General features: G+C 35.3%; 2 long non-coding RNA genes across 2 annotated transcripts; both read right to left on the reverse strand.

The window, feature by feature from the left end:
• Positions 1 to 1,710: 1,710 nt before the first annotated feature.
• On the reverse strand, positions 1,711 to 2,400 carry LOC138132639 (uncharacterized). Its single transcript, XR_011160142.1, has 3 exons — positions 2,187 to 2,400; positions 1,843 to 2,135; positions 1,711 to 1,789 (listed from the first exon to the last, which is right to left on the reverse strand). It is a non-coding gene; the product is annotated as an uncharacterized lncRNA (long non-coding RNA).
• A 9,942-nt stretch (positions 2,401 to 12,342) lies between these two features.
• Positions 12,343 to 14,589, reverse strand: LOC138133526 (uncharacterized). Its single transcript, XR_011160398.1, has 5 exons — positions 14,492 to 14,589; positions 14,264 to 14,437; positions 13,805 to 14,211; positions 12,812 to 13,752; positions 12,343 to 12,746 (listed from the first exon to the last, which is right to left on the reverse strand). It is a non-coding gene; the product is annotated as an uncharacterized lncRNA (long non-coding RNA).
• Between the last annotated feature and the right edge of the window lie 5,860 nt (positions 14,590 to 20,449).

Genomic DNA, 20,449 nt, shown 5'->3' on the forward strand with positions numbered 1-20,449 from the left:
AAGAAATCTCGCAGAGAACAAAGCAAATTAATAAATAACAATGAACAAAACGTTTAATTTTCATTCTGGGATTTGGATTTCTCCGGCAGTAAATTTTCTAACCTCTTTTGTGCAATTTGCCTAATTTGGGGCGGCGTTAGTGATAAACTTTATTCAGCATTCATTTTCAAACATCAAATGTGAAAATAAAAAAAATCTGACGTTTTAAATGTTTTTTTTTCACAGCCGGCTAAAATTATGCCACATAAAAAATGTCACCAACCACCGCAAAATTCCCTACATTTAAAATTTTTATTTTTTATTAATAAAATGGTATAAAGCGGCAATATAGAAAAAATAGTATAAAAGATTCTTCGCAGAAGGTCTTTCAAGCACTCATTTGTTCCTCAACTCGCCGTCACCTGGCTCGTTTCGGAATTTCAAATTCGTGCTTGAATAGATGCCTTCTGCAACTTATATTTTAATATGCTATTTCAGTAAGTTAGCTTTGGAAAAAATTCTTTCGCAGGCGGCATTTGAATGCGGTAAGCAAAGAGTTCGTAAAACGAATTCTGCCAAGACATTAAATGGTTCACTGTCATATCCATCTCTTAACAATTTCAGCTTAAACCAATATGCTTCGGTTTCTTCTGCATTTGTTATTTCTTCTGGCAAATTATCCTTTTCCGGTATGTACATTCTCCATTGGTAACATACTGTAGCCAAATCTAGATCACCTAATATACGTGGCAATTTGTTTACAAATTCTAGCAATGAATTTGGCAAATCATTTGATTTTGTGCGTGGATTAAAATAATACATTTCAGACAATATACCGGGTGATTCAGATTGGTATTCGCGCTCCTATATCTTTTTTATTTTAAGAAAAAAGTATAGCACACCATATATATTTGGAAAAAGGTTATGAAACTACAATAGATGACCTTGTCAAATCTTCTCTACGATGACATATGTCAAAGATAAGACAGTCAACTTTTTTTTAAATACATTTCTTGGTCTATTCTTGTAAAGCTTTTTTTTCTACATTTGAATGTGTAAAAAAAGTTGACACTTGCAATAGGAAAAAATCGAAAAAAAAAAGATTTAATTTATTCGAAAGTATTATTTTCTAAAAAGAGCTAGTTAGCCATGGAGACAATTGAATTTTGACATTAATAGCGTCAATTATTAACGTACCTACATTTAAATAAATAGCTATGTTATAACCTACATTTAAATAAATAACTATGATATAACATCTGGCTTCGAAACCTAACTTCTTCCTGACTATACCGCTTTGATGAAAATATGTAGTTGAATTTTGATAGTGCATGAATGACATGATGAGTCTTGGGAATCGTATTCGAATATTTGAATAGGTGACTATATGCCATTCACGATGTTTTGGCATAAGGGGAGGCCATGGAAAAAGTGCATTTAAGTTGGCAGTAAAGCTGTCTATTGAATTAGGTTATGTTTTTCTAAGTTTGAGGTTATAAACTGCGTCATTGTCTAGTGCATTGTTGTCAGTTTTACTATTTTGCAATATAACAATACTCACACATTTTTAATCCAATTTAACAAAACAGGAAACTGACTTGAACAAACTACAGAATAGTAGGGACCGGGACCGAAAGACGAAGTGGCTCCTGTTAATTTATGCACCACTTAGATAACCCACCTATACAGTGTCTTAACCAACCAGTTAGTAACTTCTCATTCCTAGAACTAGATGGTATAAAATCTTGTACCTACTTATTAAGCCTTACTTTATTCGAATCTTTCTGCAAAATATTTACACACCCATCGTCTATGACAAAAAAGAACAAAACTATTCAACTTCCATAATTGAATCATCATTACCTGCTTTAAAATCCCAATCAAATTCCGAGTCAGATTCTCCTAATGAAATTATTAAAGGAAAAACGTTTTCAAATGAAAGATTTCACATTAATTTTGCCCAATCTTCCGAAATAAGTTCTTCACAATATCTACAAAAATATTGGCAAATTTCAGGAGTACATTTCAAAATAGACTCGAGCCATAAATTCACAACTCTGTCGCGAAGTTATAATAGGTCTTACAAAACCCCTGTGCCAATTGGGTCGTTGTTTCTTCCTTCACTATCCGTGTTACATTTTTTTTCTTGTACTCACCTACGATTCAATTTATACACAAAAAAAAATCTTGACTTCATTGTAACTTACTGAAAATATGTTCTGCAGTCTAATACAAACACCATCAATACGTCTTAAAGTCGCTTAATTATGATTACGGTAAATTCGGCAACATGTTACGTTCATTTTGATAGGTCTGAATGTCAGGCACTTTAGTGACAGCAGAGATGACAGAAATCAAACATGTATCCAACGTTAAAAAATGAAATCATAGCCTCCCCTTATGCCAAAACATCGTGAATGGTATATATGTAAAATTCGAATAAGTGTAATGTCTAATATTCGAATAAAGTAAATTCAGGATGGATCGGGTATTTCACTGTCGAATAATTTTATTTTTTGGCTATGTAATTCTTAAAATAGTGAGATGCAGGGAACCAACATAACGCGAATTTAGCATAGTAAATTCAGTATGGATTTGGTATTTCGTCCGAGTCTCAGTTTTCTACGTGGTTGTCTAGTAAATAGTGACATGCAGAGAACCAACATAATGCGAATTTACAAATGTTTGGCTTACTAGCTCTTTTTAGAAAATAAAGCTTTCGAATAAATTAAATCATATTTTATTATTTTTCTCGATTTTTTTCTGAGGTAAGTGTCAACTTTTTTTACACATTCAAATGTAGAAAAAAAAGCTTTACAAGAATAGGCTAAGAAATGGATAGTGTACTATTTAAAAAAAAAGTTGACTGTCTTAACTTTGACATGTGTCATCGTAGAGAAGATTTGACAACATCATCTATTGTAGTTTCAGAAGCGATTTACAAATATATATGGTTTGCTATACTTTTTTCTTAAAACAAAAAAGATGTAGGGCCGCGAATATAAAACTGAATCACCCGGTATTCGTTTCGTTTCAAAGTTTTATAAGAAAACCTCTGCAGGTTTCATAAAACTCTCTAAAGCTAGTGTGATACGGTACTAAATTTCACAGAAAATTTAGTAGTAAATTTTTGAGAAAATTTGGAACGCCGTGTCATACACAAAATAACAAAATAAATTTTGTAGTAAATTTTTGCAGAAATTTACCACTGCGTGTTCTAAATCCAAATAAAAATAAGCGAAAATTTGCGCAGAAGCCACAAATTTAAACAGTTGAGCCAGAACGCATGCGCTGGGTCTTTCACATTGTGTAGTCATAAGTTGTGGTCATAACGATCAGCTGATGCCTGTACGAATTTGTAGCTTCTTTGCAGATTTTTTGACATTTTTACTCAAAATTTTTGAACACGTTGCAAATAGACTACTTGCCAGTTTCTGATAAATTTACTATAGTTACTAAATTTACTAAATTTTCTCAAAAATTTACACACTAGCTTAACATCATCATTATTTAACTTTGCTTTACTTAAAAACTGTTCTACTTTTACCCCAAGGTAAGTATTTCTTAAAAACACATAAAGCAAAGCATCACAATCGATTTTATGCAGTTCATAATAAATTAGTGTTGATATAAGTTCTTTCCATGAAGTCCAACAATAGTAGTTTATTTGACGAGTTTGTGTGTAAATTGGGTCTTTTTTTGGCACGAGTGGGCCATTTTAAAACGCGAGTGAAACGATCTATTTTAAAACGAGATTTTGGATTTGATTGTTTTAAATTCTCTCGGCTTATTCTGAAACCGGTAAACAAACCACGGATGTTATGAATCATAGCAAACTTAGATTTCTTAAAATCCTCGCTCTACGAGCTCGGATTTCAAACCGACATCTGCGGTGGTTATGATAATCATAACATCGCTAGGTATGTTAATAGCTATTACATATTTTGTTATGAACATCAGTAATAACCACTTTTTCAGTTTGAAAGAGTTGGTTCATGTGAACCACTCTAGGTAGAATTTCATCTAAGAAAAGATAGTACATATAAACAATGTCATTTTGTAAAGTATTGTAAATTACTTCTGTAGCTATGGTTTTATCACTTATAAATACACGAGAGCTTTTTTTTGTCGAAGTAAACTTGACATTTCAATTAGAATTTTGTTGTCTGGCAATTTAACGAAAAAAACTGCCTCTGAAAAAATTTCGAGTCCGTAGGACGAGTAATTTTTTCTGGCAATTTTTTGAGTTTAATTGCCAGACAACAAAACTCGAATTATAAATGTCAAGTTTACTTCGACCCAAAAAAAAGCTTGAGTGTAATTCGGTAAGACAATTTAATGAATACGTAAATCACTAAATTAACAAATAAGGTGTAAATTAGTTTATTTAATTTAACGGAAAAGTACAATTGTTAAAAACACAATTCTTATAAACAACTTGATTTTCAGAACTTTCGTGTCTTTTGTTAATACTTTGCTGCATGCTGGTATTTTGAGCCGTGGTAGTAACTGTTTCTTGGATGGTAGTATGATGTTCTTGTTCTAACTGAAGGTACGGTTTTAATGACGATGGATTGCTATGTCCCGTAATTTTCACAAGTTTTTGTTCACCTACACCATAAGAATGGTTCGTAATTTTCACCCGCTTGACATCAAGTCCAATATTTTTCGCCGAAGATTTGGTCCATTTAGAGATTTCATTTGTCCCAATAGGAGAATTTTTATACCATCCTTTCGAATTCGTTTTTTGCCAGAAAGGATTTGGAGTTAAAAAAAAACTTTTCACATGTGATATGGTTTCCCCGTCTTCCCATAATTTGTTTAAACAATCTTACTGGACATACACTTTCTTCTTCGGTGTTTGCAACCAACCATTTACTGTCGGCCAACTTCTGATTTCCCCCTTGTGCTGTCTTTGTCAACACTTGTGGTCTCTTGTCCAGTGTTGTCTGTCTGTATTTTAAAATAGAATACCTTACAATTTGCTACTTCACCTCTCCAAGCTAATTCATAGGCAGCACGCCCGTTTTCCCAATTTTAATTTTGATTATCGCTGTCACGATGACAAGAATGACAAAAATCGAAAATGGGGTTAGTTGAACATAATGCCAGCTTCACATTTTGATGTCAAGCCAGTGACACGCCGGCCTAAATTTATTGTCCGCCATAGTTGATAGTATTGATTTGCCTTTGCTGTGTTTTTTTTTTCTACAGCGTGATCAACAAGGACTGAAGCTGTTGGCAGCAAATGACAGCAAAATATTCCCAAAGTATGAAAATTTTTTGTGCGTCAGTGTTGGCACCCGCTGCAAGTTGTGAATGTCAAAAAATTTAGGTTATGAGTTGGTAGTTTTAAAACATGATACGTACAAAACGACCAAAAACAGTATAAAAAGTAATTAACCGTACTTAATTAAATGGCCCACTGCACCCACTGTTTCGATATTCATAAGCGACAGGCCGTGCCCGCATGCCCCTCCTGAGAAACAGAAACATGATACAGGAATTGGATCCGGGAAAATTTGTAAGGGTGGAACTTTAATTTCTTCTTTAAAATGGTTAGGCAACTACCATATGACAAGCCTGTAAAGTAAGGAAAAGGAATTACGGAATTAATGGTAAAAATTATTAGGCCCTGCATTAAACGTGCCCAACAAAGAACTTTGGATGCGTGTAATTTAGATAAGAATCACACCTGTTTGGGGTGAAAGCTTTCGCACTGACTTTCGAGGGCTTTGTTCCATTCTACCTCGAACATTCTCGACTACATCTTCTGTAAGTGTAGATGTTCTACCAGTAGGTTTTGCCTTTTCACATCACCGGTTTGTAGGTAACGTTGCACCAATCTCGTGCAATGCTGCCTAAACGCAACTAAGGTATATAACAACTGGCTCTGGGAACATTTGTTGAATTTGGAGAAATGCATCGTCCGTGCTCCGTGGAATACTGCCAACCGTTAGCAGCATCAAAATTTACAGTCCGAAAGTACGCCATACTAATAAAAATCTACATGAATTTTCAATACACTTATATCCGCCGTCAAGTCTACATCACAGATTTTACAGCGTCCTTTATAAACATCCCCTAAAATTAGTAAGCACTATAATAATGTCAACGCAATCAATAGGTTTGTCCCAACATAAATATTTTGAACGGTTACGAATCGGTTCCGAATTAGTTCAGGATTGGGTAGTGCGCATACCTGACACAGGACTGAAGTGAACTGTTCTAGGTGATAATTTTATGTTGGAACAGGTTTTTTTTTTATTACTAACTGCGATGTGTAGTGTAGTGTGGTCCGATCCAGACAGTTTTCCATATTGACCATAATGTCTTTAATATCTAAAATGGTCACTTCGAGCAAATTTCGTCTGAATTTCATCTACATGGTCACGGCTTATACGGAAACGCTCAAAAAACTCGTGCTCTGTATACAAACCCAACAGTTTCTTCTAAAAATAAATAAAGAAATATTTCAAAAATTAATCTATAGCAGATGTTCAAATCAACAGGTCAAGTAGCATTTGAACCGCAAGGGTAGATAAAGTGCTACTTTAACAACAAGGGTAAATAAAGTAATTTTTTTATTACCGTAACAACGCTCATACTACCGAGATTCTAAAATGCAATTTATTTTTTTTTATTGCCCTAACAACGCTCATTCTAATGAAATGTTAAAACCTGACAGGATTAGTAATGACTTAAAAGTTAAAACTAACGACTAAGGTCTCGCCGCTAGAAAACGCTCTCAAAGATAAAATACAATTTTAGCTTTAGTACACCAACACTAGGTTAAACAAAATCTTTACAACTGCCCTTGTGCGAACTATCAGCACTACCTCCGAAGCAAGAACTGTTTTTCACTGTTCAGAACGGTTCAGAATCGATTCGAGAACCACTAGAATTCGTGTTGGAACACCGGACCGAACCGTACCTAGGACGGTTCAGAGTGTGTTGGAACGGTAATTTTCATCTGCGCAAACTCAGTACAGTTCTGAACTGGTTCAGACGTGTGTTGGAACAAACCTAATATTGATCTCACCTGGTACCGGTTCTAACCATTTAAAAATCTTCTTCCAATCATCGCGGTATTTTTGTTTGATTTTTGAAGTCATTATTGAGTTTCCGTGGGTCGAACTCGAACCTACTTATCTTATCACGGTCACGGTAGATCAGTAATGAAAATTCAAAAATAGCATAGCTGTAAACTGTTCGCTTCCGCAAGGCTCGCGTTTACCTGAAAGAAATTTCCAAGTTGATGTACAGTGGGTCCTCTATTTAGAAATTTATATTTTGGTCAAACAAATCGAGAGTAAAGTAACGCTTAAGGTATAAGATTATATGGCAGCACTAAAAGTACTTACCAGAGATAAATGTTCCTTTTGTCGCAATTGCAGTAGGCGGCAAGCCCAACCATAAATCATGCTTCAACGAATTCTCTGTTGTGAATTCCAGAGCCGGGCTCAAAACAAATACGTACCAACGAAATTATATTTATTTATGAAATACACAATACTATTACAAGTCATCTTCTTCACTTTCCGAATCAAGCTCACTGTCAGTATCTAACGTAATAATAAAGTCTTTGGTATTTGGCGACACGTAATGATTTTCCACTTCACTGACGTGTTGTACTCAATTTTTCCATGCATTACATTTAACATTTTGCACTTCATTTCTTATTAAATCCACCACTCCTGCACTTAAATTAGGCGATGTATTGTGTCTCCGTATGGCCCTCTTTAAAGTACTCCACATCATTTCAATCGGATTTACCTAATACACAATAATATGGCGGCAATCGCAAAACCCTGTGACCATTTCTTTCTGCCATTGTCTCACACACATACAGGTGTCCCAAAATTGGCGTACCAACTACTTACTACCTTATCGAGGATGTTTAAATATACATGAAAAAAATATAGAAAAAATATTTCCGAAAAAAAAATTAATTATTTTTATTATTATTATTAACGGTAATACAATGTAAACAAAGATATATTCGTACATCATTACCTTGCAGTGTTACCATAGTGGATTTAAAATAATTTTTTCGATTTCCAAAGCTTCTAAATTCTCTATTATGCAGGACTAGATATTGGTAGTGAGTGATCTTGTATTTTGTGATAACATGTACGACTAGAGGTAGCTGTCATGACAATTTCATACATATTTTTCAAAATAATGGACCTGTTAAGTGCCACTTTCAAAGAGCGCCAAATCAACAAATAAGTCCAATAGAATTTTTTTAACATTTTTCTGACGTTTACGGTAATCTCTTCTACACCGTAATGCACCGTTAGTACGTCATTTTTGGGACTCACAGAAATATTGGCACTTTGATTCATAATTTTAATTAGCTCCTTCTTGGTTGTTTTTCCGGCAGGAACTTCAATTTGACTGGCACGCATGTAATTAAGAATATCTTTTTTTTTGTGTTTTGATTTGGTTTCTTCGATATTTGTCTTGAATTATCCATGACAATCACCGAATTACATGGAACATTAGACAATAACTGGTGCTGAAACCAAGTTTCGAAGAAGGCGCCGTCCATGTCCTGGTGATAATCTGCGGAGCAATTGGTGATGTTTTTCGCAGATAAAAGGAGTGCTCCAGGTATCCAACCGTTTTCATTCCCCGCATGAAGAACAATAATTCTTTTTCCACGGCTCGGAGGTATGTTTAAAACACAATTGCTAGAGCCATCCGTAATGCCCTTCTTCACAACGTCATGGGTGTCATACCAGGTTTCGTCTAAGAAAATGGTTGATCTTTTTTCTTCGCGATATTTTCTTATTTGCTGAATGTATTCAAACCTAGCATGCTTCAGCCGAGGACTCTCCATAATGGCAGCTCTTTGATTGATAACTTTGTACGAAAAATCAATACTTCTCAAGAACAGCCTAAATGTGTCTATACTGCATTCAACATCAAAGCCTCTTTCTTTCATTGTCTGTAAAAGGTTCCCGGTAGTTGGAACTATATTTTTCTTGTACCTTGTACGACTCATAAATAATCAGTTATAATACCACGAGTAGTCAAATATTGTCGAATATTTTTGTGGTGGTATCACGAATGGTCATTGGCTTTATGAACACCATGAGTGCGTAGCACGAATGGTGTTCGGAAAAATATCCTACTATCTTTGACTACGAGTTGTATTAAACAGACTATTCAATGAACCAAATCAATGTTTAAAATAAAAATTTTCAAAGCTAGTTCGCAAATCTGCATTACACATGATTTCATTGCTCAGTTCACTTCGTAAGAAAGTGATAATTTCCATGAATAAAAATAATAATCAAGGTTTCTTTAAAATATTCACCTCGACTACTAGTGGAATAGTCAGTTATAGTGATGGATAAATGACTGGTCATTTATTTTTGGTCAAAGTTGACCAGTCCTTGAGCGGTCAATTACCAGTCATTATTGGTCAAAAAGTAGGAACTAGTTAAACATCACAAAATGATTCGTTCAATGTCAAGGATTATTTTAATTCCAAATAATGGTTCTTAATTCCATTTTTTATAAGATTTATTGATCGATAAATTATTGTTCTAAAATTGTGTAAGTGAGGTTAAGTTTGAATTGTTTGAAGTTATACTTTGATTTTTCTTTAACATGTTTGCTTGAATTTGAACTTTTTGTTAATTTAAGACGCTTTAAAACTTTCAACACAACTGTGTGTGTGTATTTTCAGTTTTTGAGTTTCTTTTAAAATACTTAAACATTCGTTTAGAATTAAAAATAGTAAGTAAGTATTTTATGAAAATAAAAATATATCGTGTTATGTTAAGAAGACACAAAAATGATTGAAAAACAAAAACCACTTCTTCCTATTAGATAAAAAGCTTAGGTAATCGTTTTCCACAATGATCTTTATTAAAGTTTTATATATTTCATTGTCATAATTTACTTATTTATTGTCATAATCGATTTCTTCGTTGTCAGCAGCTACGTAAATGACATCAGACAACCCAACATAACCTCATCTCATCAGTCAAACAGTCATCATATCCTATAATCTTCAACATTACAAGCGGGAAGTTTAAATTTTAAAAATGACTGTTCAAATACGTTGTCATTGACAATTATTGACCGGTCAAATGGGTCATTGACTAAGTCAATTACCGGACCTCACAACACTAGTCAGTTATATTTTCACTAGTGGAATATTCTATAATAATATCACAAGAGAGTGAGAATAAATTGAAAATAATTCGACAGATTTTCGAAGACTTGTTGCCAGGCAATAGACACGAAGAGCCCGCAGGGCTCGAGTGGCTATTGCCATTTGGCAACAAGTTTGAGAAAGAATCTGGAGAATTATTTTCAATTTATTCTCACTCTCGAGGGGTATTCGGAGGATTATTTTTTCATGAGTACAAAATAAAAAATACAAAAAAAAAATTGTTTTATTATAAGCCTGTAACAATAATGTAAGATTTAACGAAACAAAAGAATTTCAAATTAAACTGCATTGAAGTTTGAACATGGAAAACACAATTATTATAAACTTTAAATTGTTTCCATACAGAATTATCACTAATTAATGTATTTTTACTCTTATTTTGTTTAATTTGAGCACTAATTGCATCTACGGATACCGCACTGAATCGTTTGTCGTTCATTTTCAACAATTGATGACACTTACTGTCAAATTGAAAAATACGTTGTCACTAAACAAAAATGAAAACAAAATACGAACTATAATTATTCTCACTTGGGTAATGTACTTAGATTATCCTCACTATAATAATGATACAACTGAACAGATTTGAACATGTGATCAAAAATGCTGATGAACTATAGGAAGTTATAAACATGAAAACATAATCGCTGGAATTTTCTGTTGCTAGACTGCGAAAGTACCCGAAGCTTGTTCTGGAAAATGATCCATTTCCTTTGTCTTCAAGCAATACCTAACTGTAAGCACTTGTAATAAAGATAATAAAACGTATAAAAATAAATAAATAAATAAATAAATAAATCTGCAACAAACATATTGATGGCTATGAGACAGCGAATATTAAATTAGCGGTCAAGAAATCGTTTTTAGCTATAAATTGCGAACACTTTACACGAATGTCAACTCTTGTCAAGTAGCAAAACAGCATAACGGCAAAAATTTTAAAAAGCATGGCTGTACCATGTACCAACAGAAAATCACTGAAAATTTTAGTAAGTTACCAAATTTATTCTGTTGGCGTCCCCTGTGCTTTTTAATGTAGTCTCTGAGTCATGACCACTATCACTTTGTTGCATGATCAGGGATCTTGAGTTTGTGTTCCAGCATGAAGTCTTTGATATCGTGCTTTCTACTACATCTTGTAGGAAGTTTCCTGTTTTGTTGGAAATGGTACGAGGCCTTGTTCATTACAATTACCGAATTTTCTGGTAAATTCGGCAATAACCTATTTTTAAACCATTCCTCAAAAATTTGATGGTTCATATAGCTGTGGTAATCTGCGTTACAATTTGCAATATTTTTAGCAGATATTAGCAAAGAATTTGGCACCCAGCCTTGTTCAGAACAAGCATGTATACTCAATTTCATATAAATGTGCATCTAAGCAAGCCATGAAAATCTGATTTTCTGTTGGTATTAAAGCTAAAGCTAGTGACTTTGACTTTCAAAGTTGCTTGCTCTGCGCAAACCCGATTTGACTAATTTTTCAGTTTTTGTCCATTTTAACATTGCTGATTTCAAAAGCAATGTTACGTCTTTTTACTGATTAAATTAAAGTAATTCTTATTTGTTTTTGTCTTTGTATTTTTACCAAGTAAAGATTTATTGGACATGACCTTCATAAATGTGACTTTTGTAATGTAACTAAATTAAAGGTGCCTTTACAAATGCACAGCTCACTTGATGAACATTTATATGAAATCAATTATACAGAGTGTCTATAAAAGAACATACATCAAGAGTGCTGTGGAACTCGAATATATTTGATTTTTGCCGCTTTGTAGCATATTGTGGTACCAAATAGAAAAAGAGGTTATGTAACTCCATTCATGACAGGTTTTTCGATTTTTAAAATAAATTTGTTAGGTACAGAACACACCACATGCCATTGTATCTATCTTTCATTAATTACAGTGTTGTCTGAAGAATGATCACTTCCAATTTGTAATACTCGATGGACTAACAATAATTCACATTTTTATTCGGTATAAACTATCAAAACATAACTTCTGCAGACACCTCATAATGAAGATTCGGGGTAATTAAAACAAACACATTTTGGGGGTTTATGTTATCTCTATTTCAAGGGTACTATTACGACCCAAAAGGCAGGCCGGCCACAAACAGATTTCTGGTCCTGATTGGAGTACGGAAGGGAGAAAGAGATGCCAAAGTTCAAAAGACAGCACAACATTTATTGGGTCCTGAAATTACAGGGGCGGCTTGCCCGGTCTCTGCACCGCGCAGGGTGCGATATTGCGAGTACTGGTCACTCCTCGTTCGGGCTTGGATGACGTCGCGTGGTTCAGTGGGGCCGAAGGTGGCTCGAGGGTGGACAGTAATAATTCGTCGGAATGTGTGTGGTAGCCGCCAACGGAGCTCCTCCGGAGTCGGGGCTCGCTTCCTCCCTGGTTGGGCTTCACTGAGGGGTGTCTCCACGAGGTGGTGCGACTGAAGAACTGAGTGGTGGAAGTTGAGCGACACGAGGGAGTCGTGGGTGTTGAGAAAATTGAGAGTCTCGATGGAATGTTGATTGAGACTGAAATAGAGTCCTGGAAAGGAGAGTCCTGCTGGTCGCCTGTGGGAACAGTGAAAATTTTCTAGCTGCGAGAGCCACCATTTTGGTTTCGAGGTCGTACTTACTTGCGACGCTAGTACCGAAATTTCTCCGTCTTCGACGTTTCCGGTTCCGATCCCTTAATGGTCGCGAGCCTGTCTTTTCGCCGGTTAATTTAATCGGTCCTTTGACCTTCGCCTCCGAGACGTTATTACGCTGAACGCTCGGACACTAATTTTAACTCGGCGAAACGGTACTACGTGTTGTTCAGTGGACCTGGACCTTTGCACGGAAAAGAGAACGATTTCTTCCGTTATCCGTTGCGGGTTTTGCGTCGGCGCTCTTCACTAATTAGTGGGGACGAATTTGCGGGTGGTTTTACCGACCGATAAAATCGTCACAGTACCTACCCAATTTTACAGAAATTGTTGAAAGTGGCCTCCATTATGTTCTAAACATTTCCTAATTCGTCTCTTTTTATTGTTAAAGATATTCTGCAGCATCTGCTGGTCTATAGTGTTGCAGCAGTTTCTTATTTCCTCCATAAGTTCCTCCAAAGTGTGCATTCTCTTTTTAAAAACTTCATTTTTTAGATGGCGAAATATACAAAAATCTAACGGTGTTAAATCTGGAGAACGTGGGGGAAATTCAGGATTTAATCTATTACTTATAATCCTATTGCCATAAAATTGTTGAAGATAAACCAAATTCTCTTGTGTTGTGTGAGCTGTAGCACCGTCGTGTTGAAAGTATCCATTCTGCAATTCTTCATCATCCAGCTGATTAATAAATATTTCTAAAATTTGTTCCCGGTATCTAGTGGCATTTACAGTTTCATGGAAAAATATCGGTCCAATTAAACGCCTTCGTGAGACAGCAATCCACACTCCAACCTTTACAGGATGCAATCGGGTTTCTACAAATGCATGTGGATTTTCTGAACTCCATATTCTATAGTTTTGTGAATTTACATATCCAGATAAATGAACCCATGCTTCGTCCAAAAAAAAAACTGATGTCTAATAATCTGCAAGCAAAGTTAATATTAAAATTGTTTAATTCAATTCATCATTACAAACCTGTCATCATTCAAATTGTTTAAAAACCAATTGCAGTATTCTAAGCGCCTCTCAGAATCACCTGGTCGAAGTTCTTGAAGTGTAGTGATCTTGTACGGATATAAGTTCAGGTTTTTTCTAACAATTTTTTGGCAAGTGGAAAGTGGTACATCAGCTTCATTGACTGGCGGTCTTCCTACACTTTTACCCTTTTCAACACTTCCAGTTGCCACAAATCTATTCACAATCCTTCTAATGTGTGCAATTAAATTTGCTTCCACGATGTTGCAATTTGGAAATTTTGCAAAAAATTCTTCCTTGCAAGCGTTTATCGAGTAAACCCACTCTCCATTCTGCAGGGTATCATTTCGGTAATACGACATCACAATGAAGGTGTTTTGCTCTAGCGATAAAACCATTGCGGTTTACTGAAAAGGTTGCTTATTACTTACTGTAAACGTACGAAAATAACTGTCTTACCTTCGCAACTCCGTAACTTGTTTCTGGTATTATTCACAATTCACGCTTACGCGGAAAATCGTTTTAGTCTATCTGTTTAGTTTAGACTGTTGAAGAAAATCACAAGGAAAACAACTAAGACACGGAATTCACAACTGAACTAAACTGAGAAACTGACGCTCTGAGTCTCTGACGCTAAAACGTATTTATTTGACATTTGTCACTTGACATCAATGATATCTAATTTACCGGCTTCAACGGCTTGACATAGTTCGGTCAAAAAAAGTATAGAGCCGCACAATTCCACAGCACTCTTGATGTATGTTCTTTTATAGACACTCTGTAATAGTTATTTATAAAGCTCGGTTTATATGCACTGAAAAATGAAAAAAATATGCGCATATATATGCACACTTTTTAGATAAAAATGCACTGAAATATGCACAAAATATGCATAAATATACTATAATATGCTTTATCACTTTTACAAAAAAGACAAATTTCGCAGAATTAGTCTATTTATTCAAAATTTATTAATATAAAAACAAAACTGAAAATATATATTTTAAATTATACAGTAGTCAATACAACTTTATAGGAATGTTATCGGGTGTTTTTTTTTAATTTCACCTCATAGTAGGCGTTGAAGTGTGGATTGTGAACGCACTATACAGCTTACGGATCACGGATTATCTGTTTAAATCTTATAGTTGATTTCATATAAATGTTCATCAATTGAGCTGTGCATGTGTAAAAGCACCTTTAATTTAGTTACGTTACAAAAGTCACATTTATGAAGGTCATGTCCAATAAATCTTTACTTGGTAAAAATACAAAGACGAAAACAAATAAGAATTACTTTAATTTAATCAGTAAAAAGACGTAACATTGCTTTTGAAATCAGCAATGGTAAAATGGACAAAAACTGAAAAATTAGTCAAATCGGGTTCGCGCAGAGCAAGCAACTTTGAAAGTCAAAGTCACTAGCTTTAGCTTTACTACCAACAGAAAATCAGATTTTCATGGCTTGCTTAGATGCACATTTATATGAAATTGAGTATACAGTGCATTTTTTTTAACTGTTGCCATAGGGAATTGCATGGTAAAACTTATACCCCCTGTTAACTTTTGTTCTGATGAAAATATTCAAACCATTTTTGGAACAAAGTTGGAAGATTTTTTAAACTATCGGATAGATTACAATTCAATATTCTAAACTGTCGAAAAAGTTGTGAAAAAAAATTTGTACCACGCCGGAATAATAGTACGTCGAGCGGCCGCCAGAATAGCGTCCTTGTCGGCTCAACCAGCAACTGCCTATCCCCACTTTTGATTTTTGTCAGTTTCATTTAAAAAATAAATAGCGAGATATTCTCGTGGCTATGATTAAATTTCTTTATAAAAAAAACAAAACGTAAAAACGTTAACGCAATAATAATTCAACAAATTAACAGAAATTATCAAAGGAATTGTTCGAAATGTTTTTCTTCGACTATTTTGTAAATGTCGCACTGTAATGGAATTTGGTCAGGTGCTGGTTGAGCCGACAGGGACGCTATTCTGGCGGCCGCTCGACGTACTATTATTCCGGCGCGCTTTAAATTTTTTCACAACGTTTTAGACAGTTTAGGATATTGAATTGTAAACTATCCGATAGTTTAAAAAATCTTCCAACTTTGTTCCAAAAATGGTTTGAATATTTTCATCAGAACAAAAGTTAACAGGGGGTATAAGTTTTACCATGCAATTCCCTATGGCAACAGTTAAAAAAAATGCACTGTATAGTTGGTTGCAAAAAAAAAACGGGAAACGAAAATTTTTCTAATGTAAATTTGGTGTTAACCATTTGTCAATTAATTGTCTACTTGACAATAACAATGCCTATCAAAAATGTCATTGAATTTTGACCATAATTCTAACCTATCTATTGCAAGAAGGTTTCACACTATGAAAAAATTGTAAAAATGTGTCAATTTTATTCTGGCAATTTTCATTTTTTTTTTTGCAACCAACTGTACGTTTTATACGAGTGGTGCATTCACAATCGACTCTTCAACGCCTACTACGAGGTGAAATTTTAAAAAACACCCGATATTAAAAAATGAATGTTTTAATTGGAGGTAAATTAAACAAAATAACTTCAAATACTTATCGTTGAATATAGAATAAGTATTACTTAGTAGCAAAGTAACATTTTTTTTTCGCAAATTAATTAATACAGGGCTTACCTGAAATACGTGTGTTAATTTTAACCATTGGAAGAACTTGCTAATTCATGAAACTTTTCTCTATAACATTTTTACGAATAAGCTTTACAAATTGATTTAAAATTGGGAATAAATTAGCCATCAAGGTGTAACTCTTCCTTGGATAAGGGCGAAAATTTTCTGTTATGCTAGACTGACATTTAACTGACAAATATGTATGAACTGGCCTTTATTGAATATTACCCAACTTTTGACTCGATAATGCCATTTCCTTGCTTTTTTGATGTCAGAATAAAAACTTCAAAATGATTTTTAATAATTGTCATTTATTAATGACGCTAATGATTGCTTTACATCATTTTTTAGAAATGTCAAAAAAATGTTGGCCAAGATTCCGTGTCCGGAATAGTACATTGGGGTTACCCCGATGGCGATGTCAAGTGAGAAAAGTACCAGAACCTGGAATGGAAACGTGTGTGATCCTGTTTCTAGGACGACCTGGAGTGCAAGAGACGAGTATCTCTGGAGGTGTCACTGCAGTTTGCGTCGTTTTTCCAGTATGACGTGTATTACAAAGTGGTCTCTTGTGCGAGTAACCCAAAAGAGAGTAGTAGATGATATCATTAAAAGTGGAAGTGAGTCTTTTTGTGCCAAGCCCAGAGATTGAAGACCGAAACGAAGTCGATGCCGGCTACTGGGCGAACAAAATGCAAGGACGGTGTTATGTATTTACAAGAAGTACCTAGCTTTTCTTTTGTATTGTTGTATTTCAATAAATTTTGTCTGTTTGCTTCTAAATAAAAATGCGTTACGTAATGAAACCAGTGCGGTAATGAACTACATTAAGCAACTCAAATGACTGTAAATGAGTGTGGTAATAACGACTTATCCAAGCAGCCGTAGATAAAATTATTAACCTCTTTCCTCTAGAGGGTGGCGTAATTAATCGACATTTACCGGAATCAGCCTGCCCTCTTGCCGGTATTCTCGAATATTTTGGATAAATTTGGTCCTCCAAACTTTCAGGCGCTCACTCTCCATTATGGCAAGTCTCTTGTCTATAATTTTGTAAGTAAAACCTATGTGATGGAGTAATTTTCTAAAACTTTAAACGCTTTAAGAAAACGGAAATCCTTGCTCGTTTAATGTTGATTTTATTCCTTTCAAAGTAGGCACTCCATTATTATCGAACATCCAATAAATTATTCTCTTCATTTTTTTAATTTCGTTCTCACTATACACATCTTTGATAGATTTTCTGGAAATCGTGACATGCGGGAGATCCTCTTAATTAGAACGAACAATTCTCGATGACCGTCCTTAGATCTTGGAAGCAAGAACCATAGCAACAGCTTTTACAAACATTTTATTTTTCGTCCTCAAACGGCGTGAATTGTGTAAGTGCGTGTAATCCGTAATAATGTTAGTTTGATAGTTTGTGGTTATTGGTATTTATGCAACAAGCCTTCCCGTAAAATATGGAATGTGACGGAATTGAAAGAGCCGCTGGAATTACGTTAGGCTCATTATTGCCTGTCAAGTTGGGTGAGCGATATAACCTAACTTTCCAACAATTCATAAATCACAGTAAATGTGAATAAGTAGATTAATTTTCCTTTGTTGTATTCAATTGAGCTAATTAAACTACATATTATTATAAAATGTGTTGCTGTTTTCCATTTGATGATTTGCGTACTGTTACGTTATTAAATACTCTCTTCCTGGAGTAAAATTAAATTTCCCGACTTACGCTGGGGAAAATTTAAAATAACGCTTTTTGTGACTGATTGTCTCCTAAGTCCGGCACACACACACACAAACGTCTCGAGAGCAAGACGGTTAAAGAAAACAAATGATGAAATACAAGCACGGTGATATACCAGGTGTTAGACAGAAACATGGATATAAGTTACAAAGTTTAATACTCTACTGCCGGTCATACAGCGTGACACTTTACAATAAAGATAAGGATAACCTAGATGCCACTTCGGGCGATACACTGTAGCCTAAATTAGTTGAAGAGTAGAAAACTGAATCCTCCAAAATGATACAATTAATCAAAGATAAATTAAATGACTCTAAGGTAAGATAAAAAAATTCAAAGTCCTTAAAGGTGAAATCGGCCGTCGCCAAGGTGAAAAAAAAAAAAAAAATGTAAAACGCAGAAGGTGCTTAAATCACTAATTGAACCTTACAAATAGTGCCGGTTCTAACCAGGCGATAATTAAGTAATAAAAAAAATGTAAAACACAGAAGGCGCTTAAATCACTAATTGAAACTTACAAATAGTGCCGGTTCTAACCGGGCGATAATTAAGTAATAAAAAAATGAATATGAATATGAAACAAACTCCTTACACCGGGTCTGGGGCGTGGAATCAATCTAGAAGAGTCCTGGGAAGAGTGAGCTGAAGGAAGGTCCTCCGAGTCCCTCTTCCGCCGCTAGTCTGTTACGCCGTCCGTATCCTCGGAAAGTTCTCAGGGTCCTTCCTCCCCTCGACCTTTCCTAGGGATAAATGAAAGAAAGTAAAAAGATAGCCCCGGTGTAAAAAAATGATAACAAGACGAAACAAAAACTTTCCGAGTACCAGCTGACACGTCTTTTCTGGCGAGGTCACTTCAGGTCTGATCACGTAAGCTACGTAAAAGAAAAATGCCAAAATGGCGGACTGGATAAGAGAACGCTGAAGGACCTTGCCAGATAGAATTTTTTCCTGGACTTCGGGATCCTCGGCCAAGGACTATCCGGTGTGAGGTCCTGCTCTCTGGTGAGATCCTGGGGGATGACGACGGCCCAACAGGGTGGCGAAATGAGATCCGCTGACGCGTAGGGTCGTTGACCCTCGTGGAAGAAGCCTAGATCCGCCGCAGCGTACGGTTGGAGCTCTTCCTGGACGATTTTCCAGCCGCTTCGGTCTTCCTCCACGGGTTCGCCAACACCTGTTGCACTGGGAAAACACCCCCTAATCTCCCCCTTTGAGCACAAACCCACACACACGGATTCGATCGTGAACGTCAACCGAAAACCTGTCGAGAACCTCATAAAATGGGGTCGGTTCCACCTTTTATATATTTTGCCCCTACTCTCGCAAATTTGTCGCGGCCGGCACCGGAAGTCGGGATCCGAGAGCCCGTTCTGGAACGTTCGCGAACCTTCTAGAATTTACGATTTGCCGCGAAATTTAAATCGTAACAGTACCTCAATCGAAATTATCACAAAATAAAATAAATCCTCCTCGTCCCGTAAGGAATCTCCTAGTCGCGTAAGTATTTTACTTTCTTAGCTAGCAACCACACGCAAGATAGGTTTCACTTTCGATTACAAGTGTCTTGCTAGGACAGTAGATGAAACTTTCTATAAGTATACGTATACAGGCAGATCAAAGAACAGAATCAATTTCGTCCACAAACTCTCTAGTTGCCCGTATGATCGATTCATCTAAATTAGTTGTGTTATTTACTTTCCTGATTTTATGTTTTAATTGACTCCAAATGGAAGTTCTTCGGTTTAATAATTTATATGTAAATCCAATTTTGTGCAACAACCTCGTTAGAGTGGCAATAGAAATATCAAATGGCAAACATTTCTCCTTCAATTTTACCAATAAAGATTGAACAGTCGGCACATCTGTGTCTTTGTACATTTGATACATATATGATATCCCTAATTGCATCCAATTCAGCTGCAGAATAATTGCTATCTTTTGATTCCCTTTTTTCCTTTCCAAATTTTCCGAGTTTCGGTTCCAAATTTTTGAAACGGTGGTTTCGTTGACGGGCTGTTTCTTTACCGACAGTTTTACTCCCGATTCTAATAAATTTTTGTAGACATTTCTTATAATTCCTTTAGCATCGTTAGAGTAATGCTTCCTACGTTTCTTTTTCAGTCCTGCTGTAAAAATTACAGGTACTGTTGGTATAATTTTGCATTAAAATATGCACCCTTATCTATATTTTTTTACCTTCATTTTCCTCATTATTATCAAAAATTGTTTCAACGT

The sequence above is a fragment of the Tenebrio molitor genome, chromosome 6 (assembly GCF_963966145.1).
Source record: "Tenebrio molitor chromosome 6, icTenMoli1.1, whole genome shotgun sequence".
Classification (NCBI taxonomy): Eukaryota; Metazoa; Arthropoda; class Insecta; order Coleoptera; family Tenebrionidae; genus Tenebrio; species Tenebrio molitor.